The 12,714-nt window shown below is 37.5% G+C and overlaps 1 long non-coding RNA gene and 1 pseudogene across 1 annotated transcript; one reads left to right on the forward strand and one right to left on the reverse strand.

Moving 5' to 3' along the window:
- Positions 1-245: 245 nt before the first annotated feature.
- Positions 246-9,371, reverse strand: LOC118541047 (uncharacterized). Its single transcript, XR_004919928.2, has 3 exons — positions 9,080-9,371; positions 7,382-7,637; positions 246-1,372 (listed from the first exon to the last, which is right to left on the reverse strand). It is a non-coding gene; the product is annotated as an uncharacterized LOC118541047 (long non-coding RNA).
- Positions 8,598-8,720, forward strand: LOC118541085 (U4 spliceosomal RNA; annotated as a pseudogene).
- Positions 9,372-12,714: the final 3,343 nt, after the last annotated feature.

Raw genomic sequence — 12,714 nt, forward strand, 5'->3', positions numbered from 1 at the left:
TCAGGTCATGATCTCAGGGTCCTGAGATGGAGCTCCAGCTGGGCTCTGTGCTCAGCTGGGGGGCGGGGGGTGTCCATTGGTGATTCTCGCCCCCAGCCCGCCCACCCTCCTGCTTGTGTGCAAGTGCGCACTTCTCTCTAAAAGATAAATAAATAAATATTTTTTTAAAAAAAGAAATATTATTCAACTCCTAATTAAATGAAAGTTTTCATTCATGGTTTTTAACAATGGTTATGTTGGAAAAAAATTGGAATTAAACTAGTTTTGAGTTTTTAAATATATTGTTTTAAAATTATTCTTGGAATGTGGCTGAGGAATATAAATAGTTCACTTTCATTGTCATACGTGCCCTCTGAAGGGCTTAGCAATTAAGAGTGACCCTGGCAAGACTGCTGAATTTAAGGGCACCATGGATAATTCTGCACCATTTAAGGTCACAGAGTTACAAGGGTTCCACGTGAAATCTGCTTCATGACATTCTTCTCAGTGAGGGCTGTTGGCGGAGGGATGGATGACTAGCTTTTCTGAGCACTTCTATTGACATTTTACATTTGGAGATAAAAAAATTCATTTATTCATTCATATATATTTATGTTCAGTGTTTTGTATGTTGAGATATATCTTTACAAAATATTGTGTTAGTGCTGGAAAATGGAGATAAATTTGAAGAGGCTGAGAGAGTTGATAGAAATTTGGGGATTCCAGATAAGGTCTAAAGTGAACCTTGGAATGCTTGAAGAAGAAGGTAAATGCTAGGCTTTTAAGAAATTTTTAATGAACTAATATTGGCAAGATCGGAAAGAATCAAGATTTGGTTGAAAGACCTCACAGGAAGTGCCAAGTCTAATGAGAGAAGAGGCACTTCATTCTCGCAGACCCAGCCCACTGGCCTCAGGGTCACCTTGCCCTTCCCCTCCACTCCACCGTCAAGCCACCTCTAGACAGTCCTTGCAAACACCTGGAGGAGGCGCCTTGTCTTCAGGGCACTCCCACTTTCCCTTGCAGGGTTTTTGATTTATTATGATTTTTAAGCCGGAGTAGACTAATACAAATGCCCTCTTAGAGCTTCAAAGCACTTGCTGGACTAGGAACGTGCAAAATATTGACATTGTCTCACTTATTCTTACCACGTCACTATTGGTCTGGGTTGTTAATCAATGATGATTTTTCCAACCTTCTCCCATCGAATTCGGTTTTGCTCCCTCCGATCACACCTGCGGTCTTACACCGTGGTACTTTGGAAAGACACTGGGGTAGTCACTTTTGCACTCTGGTGTCATGTGCCTTCACGTCCTCTGAGCACCAGCAGGTGACAAATTTTGACCCTTGGCAGCATAAATCGGTGCCAGTCTTCCTCTTCGGATCTGTGTATCTAAAGAAAATTAATTCTTTATTGTTTAAATTTGATTCCCATGACTAATTCTCAATCATTACCAAGACTTAAAATATAATTCAGAGACATTTTTTTGAAATATCCTTAAATACCAATCTCAAATAGGAGCAGTTGGTTTTATAACACTTTAATACGCTTTCTGAGCTTCTGTCAGAGAATAGCTTTGACTTAAAATAAAATTGCTTTTCTTATCTGAAGCCTTCTGTGAAGCTTGAACACAGTATGGCAGGGTCTACTTCTACCTGTAATGAAGACTTTGCAGTTGGCCTTGGTATCGGTCCCACATCAAAACTCATAGCCTCTCTTGGCATGGAATTCACTTAGAAGGTATCTGAATGGAGCTACTCCTGTCTGCTGCAATCATTGATACAAGCCAGACCCCCTGCTTCTGATCTTCACTTACTAGTCATGTTATCTACCATCCTCACACCCATAATACAATTTACCTCATTCAGTGTGGGGAAGAATTAAATAAATAACACATGTAAAATACCTGTAAATAATACATGTAAAACTTTTCACCTGCATATAGTAAGCCCTCAATAACCTCCTGTTATAAATACTATTATTAATGTTTTACTACTCTATATATTAAAAAAATCCCATGCCAAGAGACGGAGGGAATAAAATGGAATTTAGACAAAGATAAGATCTGTAGGTTGACTTTAGCACTAAAATAGTAAAATACCGATTTTGTGTTGTTTTTAACTTCTATGAAAACTTTTCTTTCTCCCACCCCGCCCCCCTTCACAGACAGGAAGAGAAACTGTCAAAGCTGAAATAGCCTAATGACCCTTCATTTTAGCATTTGATAGACAATAATTGGGCAATAATTGTTTTGATTTTAAGAAGCTGGGACATCTTTCTTTGACTTTTAAAGTGCACACCAGCTCTGCCTGCATTCTGTCTTCCTTCTGGTTCTTCCTCCGTCATACCCAGGCTGCCATACCTCTTCTTAGCGCACCAAAGAAACAAGCCACAGTGTAGAAAATTTCAAATTCTATCTAGATCCAATTTGATATTTTCCAAAAGTTACTTTTTATCACTTTAAATAATAGTCAGAATATCTCTGTAGCATTCATCAGTCTGCCAAGATGTGAAGAGACGGAGTTTACTGGCTCAGCGTGAAGGCTGAGCAGTGCATCATGGCAGCGGGCTTCATCATCACCCAGGCTCCTGGCAGTATCAATGGGTATTAAAGAGGGCACGTACTGAATGGAGCACTGGGTGTTATACGCAAACAATGAATCATGGAACACTACATCAAAAAACTAATGATGTAATGTATGACAATTAACATAACATAATAAAATAAAATTTAAAAAAAAGAACACTGTTTTGGCCAAACAAAGTCCAGTTTCAAATGTCATAATGAAAGGCTGTGTCCATGTCTCTTTTGCATTTAACTTAAGCCTGGATAATTTCACTCAATTTGGGCTGATTTTATGCTTGTCTGTTCTCCTTGACAATGTAAACATTAAGGTTCTGCTTATGTTAAAGACAAGGTTTTTATAAGGATGAAATAGACTTTGAGTAGTCATCCAGTGGAGGAGATATTTACTATCAAGCAGATTCCTCAAGCCAATGTGCTAAGACCAAAATCCTTGAATGCAGGACTTTGTTTTTGTGTAAGGTAAAGGATGTTAAAAATTCCTATCAGGAGGCAGAACCAGGGCATGGTGGTTAAAAATGCAGAACTTCGTACCAGCCTGCTCAATTTATTAGGGAGTAACTTTGTGCAAGTGATAAACTCTCTGTGCCTCAGTTTCCTCCCCTATGAAATGACAATAGCATTGTTACCTACCTCGTGGGTTCGGGGGAGGATTAAATGAATTAAAATATGGAAGGTACTTAGAAGAGTGCCTGGCACATAATAAGTATTATAGTAAGTGGCAGCCGTTATTATTACTTGAAAGAGTACATACTGTGCCAACGACTGATGTTGACATAAAAAGAATCCCACCTTTGAGTCTGTTACAATGAATAGGCAAGTATATTAAAACACCTCCGTCAGTAAGCAATATTATTTAACTTTGGAAATATGGTAACTCTGTGCTTCTGTTCATGGCACAGAACTCCAGTACCTTGTCAGATGTCTCAGTAGAGGCAAATTTATTTTCTGAATAAAATGTTGGTCCTCTTACAGGCTGCCTGATGGCACACCTCTAGGCGAAGTTAGGACTGACTTCCATCTGAGCTATATCTGTGTTTTGGAGAACGCCAGAATCTACAGATCTATCTATGGAAGTGACAACAATACTGGATCTTCAAATACATGAATGTGGCATCATTTGTCACTCTTGTCCCTCATTCTTCTTAATTCCTTCATTCCTTCTTAGTTTCTCCCAATAATATTTTGTAGCTTTCTCTGTAGAGCTCTTACATATCTCTTATTAGATATACCCATTTCATTTTTTTTAATTTTAATAATTTTAATTTTAAACATCATGTAAAAATTTTTCTGTGTGCTGATATATACAAAAAATTGATTTTTTTTGTATAGCATGGCATTCTATCTAGCAATCTTATTAAGTTCATTTATTAATTCTAGTAATTCATTTTTTCCATTTTTTTGTAATTTTTGTTTTTGTTTTCTTAGCTTATTCCAATGTCTAGGAACTCCAATGCAATTTAGAATACAAGGGAGCCTGGAGATTTCTTTCTGGGAGATCTCAAATTATATATTCAACTTAATTCAGTCTTGCTGAGTTATGTTTCCTGGGAATTTGTTCATTTCATTTAAATTTTCAAGTGTACTGATAAACTTTATTATATCCTCTTAGCATCTTTTAAAATCTATAGTATCTATAGTGCTAGAGCAGACTCGCTCTAGACACCGGTAATTTGTATATTTACTCATCTTACTAAATTTTATAACTAGATGCCTGTCCATTGTTTTAGTCTTTTAAAAGAGCCAACTTTTGGTTTGTTGGTTTTCTCTATTGTGTGCATATTTTTCATTTTGTTAATTCTTCTTATTATTCTCTTTCTTCTATCTTACTTGGTATAACCTGCTACCTTTTCTAATTTTTAAGAATGGATATGTACATCATAAATAATCAGACTTTTTTCTTTTCTAATACATGCTTCTAAGAATATAAAAATCCCTCTCAGGAACATTAGCTGCAGCCTACAAGTTCTTATATGTAGTATTTTCTTTAGTATTCCTTTCAAAATTCTTTAAAATTTCCATTGTGTATCTTGCCCATCACTTACGTAGCACTTTATTGTTTAATTTCAGGATTTTAGGGATGCCTGGGTGGCTCAGCCAGTTAAGCATCTGCTTTCAGCTCAGATCATGATCCCAGGGTCCTGGGACGGAGACCCACGTAAGGCTCCCTGCTCAGCGGGGAGTCTGCTTCTCCCTCGCCCTCTCCCCTCCTCACCCCCCACTTGTGCTCTCTCTCTCTCTGTCTCAAATAAATAAATAAAATATTTAAAAATAATATTAATTTCAGGATTTTAATTAGGAATTTTATTTTTTTTTATACTATCGTTTTCCAGCTTAATTCCACTGTTGTCAGAGAACATATTCTGAATTATTTTATTATGTGGAGGTGTTGAACCATGCTTTATGACCCAATAATAAGTCAGTTTTGATAAAACTCTTTTTTTGAAAATTTCTCTCATTTGGAGGCTTGACATTACATACATGTCCCTTTGCAGTTTGTGAATTTGTTGAGCAGTTCTCCTCTATCCTTCCTGACCTTTTGTCACTTGTACTACCTGCTATGGGAGAGATGTGATAAACCTTCCAATTATGATTATGACTTTATCTTCCCTCTTGGTTCTATCAATTTTTGCTCTATGTATTTTAAAGCTATACTTTGGAGATCGTAGGGGTTTCAAATGCATACCTCTTCCTGATGGACTGACCCCACTGTGATTTGTGATTAGACTTCCTGCCACAGATTTCTCTATCAATGTTCTTCTCTGATATTAGAATAGCTAAATGAGGCTTATTTTGATTAGCTTTAAATGCTATGTTGTTTCCAAACACTTGATTGAAAACTTTTTATTTGCATATTTTAATTTTGTAGCTTATAAACAGAATATAGAGAATTGTGTTTATTTTACTCAATATAACAATCTAGAGTCCTTGGTTCATTTGCTTATTGAAATTACTGAAGTATTTAGCTTGAAATTTGCCATCTTCTTATGTTTTTTAATTGTTTCATTTTTATTTGTTCCTTTTCATCTCTGGTCTTCCTTTACATATGTTAAGGTTTTTTTTTTCATTGTATTTTTAACTCTATTAGTGTATATATTGTTTGTACTACTACACATTGTTATTGTTCTAGTTGTCACTGTAGACATTATTGGATTTAATACAGTCCAATGGATTTTATTCTTTTCCATATTCCAGACAATGATAGAGACTTGGAATGGTTTACTTTATTTATTCTTACTCCTACTTAAAAAAAAAAAAAGACATTCAGTTTAATTATGCATATACATACATCATAAAAGATAAACGGATTTAATATTTGTTATTTAGTTTCATTAGTATTTATTTATATTTATCCACTTATTTACTCTTTGCTCTTTGCTCATTTCTGGATTTATTTCTTTCTCAGATCATTTTCTTTCCTTCTGAAGAATTCTCACAGCTTTTCATTTATTGGTATTTTAATGATGTTTTTATTTTTATTTTTTTAAAGATTGTATTTATTTTGACAGAGAGAGAGACAGCAAGAGAGGGAACACAAGCCAGGGGAGTGGCAGAGGGAGAAGCAGGCTTCCCGCCGAGCAGGGAGCCCGATGCAGGGCTTGATTCCAGGACTCTGGGATCATGACCTGAGCCGAAGGCAGATGCTTAATGACTGAGCCACCCAGGCATCCCTTAATGATGTTTTTAAAGAAATATTTGATTTTCTAATTATTTGTTTAAAAATTATTTTACTTTAATTTTGGTAGAAACAGAATTATAAGTTGTTAAGTGATTGTCTTTCAACACTTTAAAATGCCTTTTCATTTTTTTATCACTTCCATTATTCTTTTTTTTCAAAGATTTATTTATTTTAGAGTGAGAGAGAGAACATGAGCAGAAAAGACAAAGGGAGAGAGAGAATCTCAAGCAGACTCCACGCTGAGCAGAGCCCGATTTGGGGCTTAATCTCACAACCCTGAGATCATGATCTGAGCTGAAACCAAGAGTTGGGCGCTCAACCAAATGAGCCACCCAGGTGCCCCACCCACCTCCTTTCCTTTATTCTTATCAAATGGCTAACTATTAATCTTTGCTTCTTTGAAGGTAATATGTCCCTTTCTCCCCTTTGGGTGCATTTGAAATCTCCCTCTCTCTCTCTGCTTTTCATTAATCTTTATAATTTTCCAGGTTGGGATATATAGAGCTTCGTGAATCTGTGACTTTAGCTTTAGAAAATTCTCAACCATTGTAATTTTAAATACTGCCTCATTCTCTCTACTCTGTTTTTGGTACTCTCAATTATATGGATGTTAGACTTTTCACCACTGCCTCATACGTTTTTTATTCTGTTGTCTATATTGTGGATCTTTTTGTATTTAGCTCCCTAATTAATATGCATATTTTCTTTTGACCTGTCCTCCAGTTTGCTCTCCCTGGCTTCTGCTGGTTTAATTTGCATCAAATCCATTTATTCACAACTCAATCTCAAGTTATTTTTCACTTAATGAAATTCCATATACTTTTTATTGGGTTGATATTTTCTGGTAAAATAGTATTCATTTTTATATATCTTCTTCATCTTTTTCCTCTGGTTTATTAAACAAATTACTCATGGTTATTTTGAAGTTACTGTCTGCCAATTCTAAAATATAGGTCACCTATGCATGTGTTTCTGCTTACTTGATTTTTAATAATTTAGCCTTATTTCTTGGCATGGCTGGTAATATTTGATTATCCTTGTGACTGTGTGCATAAAAGATATAATAGCACAAAATTATATTTTCCTCCACATAGCTTCCACCTTTCCCTCTAGGCAGATGGAGTAGGGGGCTACTCACTTCGATCCAATCAAGAAGGACGTGAATGAGAGTAGGCTGATACTTTGCAGGGCTCTTGCCCCTCTGGTTCTTCACCTCGGGTTTCAGGGCACAGCTCTTTAAGAAGCTTGTGAAATCAGGGATGCTGACCATGGCTCCTCCCCACTGCTGGATCTTCTTACTAATCCGTGTCTTCTGGAAACTGGGAGACCGTAGCAAACTCTGTTCCAGATTTTAGAGATGTTCTTCTAAAATCCTTGGTCCCTGCCAGGTGCGGCTTTGGTTGAGGAAAAGACAGGTCAAGTGTCACGTGTGGTTCTTGGATCCTTTAGTCAGAGGGGGATTTTGGAAGCTTTTATCTCCATTATTTTTTTTTCTCTCAACCCCCACAAAATTATCAAAAACTCTGCTGGTTCCTTTGTGTCTTATTTGTCCCCTTCTGCCAAAGCAGCCGAGATTCTTAGAAATATCCCTGGCACGACGGATGACAAATACCTCAAGGAAAACTGCAGTTGTAAAATGCTGGCTTACATCTTGGTGGTAACCTTTCAGGTCCTGGCTGACACAGAAACCACAATACCCTCGAACAGAGGGGTTTGTGTTTTATTTGATTTTTCTACTTGTCAGTGGAAATTGTGGTCTGCTACAAGCCTCCCATCTGAGTCAGAAGCAGAAATTCCACGTCTCGATTTTTCTTTTTTTTTGGGGGGGGGGGATCTGGAACTTATGTGATTAAACTGGGCCACAAAGAGAGAATAATATCATCTCTAAATTAGATTATCAGCAACTGCAAATTCTTTTTAAGAAAAAAATACCCTTTTGTGTTCAGCCACTCTCTTATCTTTTTTAAAAGTTTCTGTTAAATGCTACAATACAATAAAAGCCATATAAAGTGTGAGTGTTACGATAGGGTTTGTCTCTTATAGTTAATCTTTTCTCCACAGTAATAGTGTATATATATATGTTTACCTTTATTAGGCTAGTTGAATTTTTAATTTTTAAATTCATTGCACAAAGTGTATTGTTTTCAGGAAATGAATACACATAACATTGAATAAACCTCTCAAAAGGTTATTAAATAAGCACAAAACCTCAAAGATAAAGTCCCAAGAATCAGTGAGTAGTAAATAAATTGGGAGTACCTAATTGGACTTGCAATATGCATCCTTTACAATGTAGATAATTTGAACGTGTGTTTGAAACAGCGTATCAACTCATCAAAACTAAAAACTGAATGAGCTTTGCGCAGTGGCAGTATTGTAGCCAATGAGGTTTATCCGAGGCGCGATTATTGCTAATTGAAAACTAAAAACTGAATGAATTCAATATTGAAGAACACCTATGCACAAAGTTCAGTTTTTTCTCCAAGATGCTACCCAGACTCTAAGAAATTGCATACAAGAAGCAGTGTCCTTAGGAGAACACCTATAAAGAGAATTATTAATAAACATAACACACAGCAATATGTGGCTAATTTTCAAAGTGCTATAATTAGAAACTATGGTTACACACGGCACATTCCATTAGGAAACAGAACTTTCTATTGTCCCTGCTTAGGCAATCTCTCATGACCAGGAGCCGTACACACCAGAGCAGGAGACTTTTAATTAAAACTACAGATTGTAGTAATTGTGAATTGAAATATCACCAGAATTAAACCCCATGAATTTCCAGAGCATGCCCGCTTTTAATAAATGTAAACAATCACTCATTGCTTACCCAGGAGAAAGCTACACAATCAGTTTTAGTCACCCTGGCCGCGGCTGCCAATCACAGATGAGACCATTCTCTGGGATAGACCTTCCAAACTCAGAAACACCACCAGCATCATGAAATACTGAATTCACAGCACAGTGATAACCAATTTTCTGAGCAGCAGACACTTAACTGGATGAGGAGAAACCTAACAGTCCATCGGGAGGAATGCAGAAGAGACAGGCTCGAGTTTCTAGGAATTCTTTAGAAGCAGTACCTATTTGAAATGCAATATGAGACACAAATGTAACTTAAAATTTTTAGTACCCACATTTAAAAGCAAAAAAAAAAAAAAAAGGTAAAACTAATTGTAATAATATATTTTATTTAACCCAATCTGTCAAAAATGTTTTCATTTCAACATGTAATCAATATAAAAAATTGTGATGTATTTTACATTATTTCTTTATACTAAGTTTTTTAAATTGGTATGTATTTTACATGGACAGAACATCTCAGGTTGGATGAGCCAAATTTCAGGTGCTCAATAGCCACAGGTGGTTAATATCTACCATGCTGGACAGCATATATCTAAAGCCACAGAGTTTCTTTTGAGAATTATAAATATCGGGGCGCCTGGGTGGCTCAGTCGTTAAGCGTCTGCCTTCGGCTCAGGTCATGATCCCAGGGTCCTGGGATCGAGCCCCACATCAGGCTCCCCGCTCAGTGAGGAGCCTGCTTCTCCCTCTCCCTCTGCCTGCCGCTCCCCCTGCTTGTGCTCGCTCTCTCTCTCTGCCAAATAAATAAATAAATAAAACTTAAAAAAAAAAAAGAATTATAAATGTCTACACGTCACAGCCTTTGGAAAAACAGCTAATGGCTAGAGCCAGGGAACACAATTAACAAATTAATAAATTATCTTATTTTTACAGATTCAACAAGCATGTTCATTTTCTGATTGTTAATACCTTTAATTCATGAAGTTCTGTTAATATTTAAATATGCCAAATAATACAATATGCTGTTGATAACTAAATATATATTTAATTAGAACATGAAAATACGGATGTGAAGAATACACAGAAATATTAAACTAGGGTTTGTTCTAAGATAAGAGGGAAGCAGGAGTGCCTGGGTGGCTCAGTTGTTTAACGTCCTGGAATCGAGCCCCGAATCGGGCACCCTGCTCCGCGGGAAGCCTGCTTCTCCCTCTCCCACTCCCCCTGCTTGTGTTCCCTCTCTCACTGTGTGTCTCTCAAATAAATAAATAAAAATCTTTAAAAAAAAAAAAAGAAGAAGAAGAAGGGGCGCCTGGGTGGCTCAGTCGTTAAGTGTCTGCCTTTAGCTCAGGTCATGGTCCCAGGGTCCTGGGATCGAGCCCCGCATCGGGCTCCCTGCTCCGTGGGAAGCCTGCTTCTCCCTCTCCCACTCCCCCTGCTTGTGTTCCCTCTCTCACTGTGTGTCTCTCTCTGTCAAATAAGTAGATAAAATCTTTAAAAAAAAAAAAAAAAGAGGGAAGCAGATATGTGGGGCATAAAAAGATACTTGTTTGTAACTGTAAAACTTTCAAAGGATCTTTTTTCAAAAGAAACTATGTTCTATTTCGCATTTCTTAATATTACAGGATGTTCATTAGAGTCCAAGAAGCAGACTTTGTTTTACCTTTTCCTCGTGGAAAAATATCTGTTGTTGAGGCTTAATGCAAAACACCAGAAAATTTACACTCAGTTTAGTGCCTTAAAATATGAAAAACCAAAAAGCTTCAAAAGAAAGAATCCAGTTTCCATTCTTTCTGATAGCTGAATGTATGCATTTTCTCAACAGAAACCATGGAGAATTCAAATACGCTGAATGAAGGAGAAAAAGCAAATTTGCCCAAGACACACACCCAATTGCAATGAGAGCATCATCATGCTGTACAAATCACAGAGATCTGATAGGGCCGGGCCAGCCCTTGTCACTTGGCAATACAAATCCTGAATCATTTTCTGCATCAGGACTCAAACACACTCTTGGTGGCCCCGGGAGATTTTGGTAGTCTGAACTAATTTTAATTAGTCTTATTTTCAAATTTGTTGGTGTTCTCCCTCATGAAAAATTTATTCTCTGAGCCAAATAGACTGGAATAAGTCAGAGGTTCTTCTCGCCGGGAGCACCTGTTACCAGTTTTTGTTAGGTTGTTGAAAAATTACAGATAATGAAAGGAAGACTGGGGTTGGGGGAATCACAGCATTCCACAGTGTGTGAAAAAAATAACGTTACTATCCATTTCCCTGCTCTTATGCACAGAAACAGAGAACATGTACCTAAATTGCCTTTGCAAATAGCGATGTCGGCAAGCACCTTCTTTATACCATCAGGGACGCCTGAGTAGACATTAGTCATGTTTCCTTTTTACAAATTAGTGCCTCTTTTCTCTCACCACAATTTAAGACAGAGGGTGTCTTCAATGCCTTCAATACTTAACAACCACATAAAAATAGTCCTGAAAATAAGGAGGAGATGGAAAGAGGGTGTTGACATTAATTATATTTAGGGACTAAAGAAACCCCAAGTAGTTTGGACATTTATTTACTGACATTCATATATAATGCGTAGTTACTCTGCCAAATGATTCAATCACAATAATCATAGTTTTCATAAATCGAGTAAATAATTTCCTGCATTTCAGGTCTTTCTGCACCATGGACAATCTTTCCTGGTCACAATGTATTAAAGAAAGCATTTCTGTGTTATCGCTCCTCATCATGACCATTCATCAGAGGGTGAGAGGCTGAACATCAGAAGAGGCAAATAATGGCCCAGGGTACAAAAGGCACACATGTCAAAATGGAGGGAGAAAGGCAGTGTGCCGATGAGCTGGCCGAGAGTGACGACAGTTTCTTCTCATCTCTTACCTGGAAAGATTACAACTTGTTCCGTGGCATCAACTTGGATAACTGTGTGTAATTTCCACTCAACAGAAAGAAAACTTTCATACATTCTTGCTTCAGAATTGACTGAGGCCCCCTCATGTGGCCTGAATGAACGTCTTCCTTGACCACACGGAGCAGGGGGCTCTGGTCTCTCTCCACAGAAGCCCTGCCTTCCAAATAAATACTAATTCTAAACTCATTCCCAAGTGGAAGAAAGAAAAAAGAAATCTCTATCACTTCAAAGCAAACCTTTTCTTGGGGCATCTGGGAGACATAAGGAGGATAAGCAAGACTAAATATAAGTGGAACCGACCAAGTCACACCAGACAGCAGCTCGCCAACCCACACCGCCATTGTCACGGAGCTCAAAATGGACAGAAGGAGACTCCCAGGACACGGAGACGAGAACATTTGAGATTTATATTAGGAATAGAATTGAGTTCATTAGGAAGTTGTTTTCCAGGGAACAAATAAATAATCCAGGGAATAAATAAATAAATAAATTATTCCCTCCACGGACCTGAGGCATCAGTAATTCCACAACTAGGCAGTAATAAGGGAGAGACGAGGGGCTCGTCCGTTCTCCCCTCTAGTCTCGCTTCCCTGAATCTGCAGGTAGGACTGAGCCAATCCACCCTGAGGTATTTTATAACCAGAAGCTAAATATTCCCACTATCCCTTACCAATTTTTCTATGAGTGAGTTTCTTTCTCTCTGTTTGAGAACAATTACTGCACAACCGGCA

Source organism: Halichoerus grypus, chromosome 9 (genome assembly GCF_964656455.1).
Source record: "Halichoerus grypus chromosome 9, mHalGry1.hap1.1, whole genome shotgun sequence".
In the NCBI taxonomy this organism is placed as follows: Eukaryota; Metazoa; Chordata; class Mammalia; order Carnivora; family Phocidae; genus Halichoerus; species Halichoerus grypus.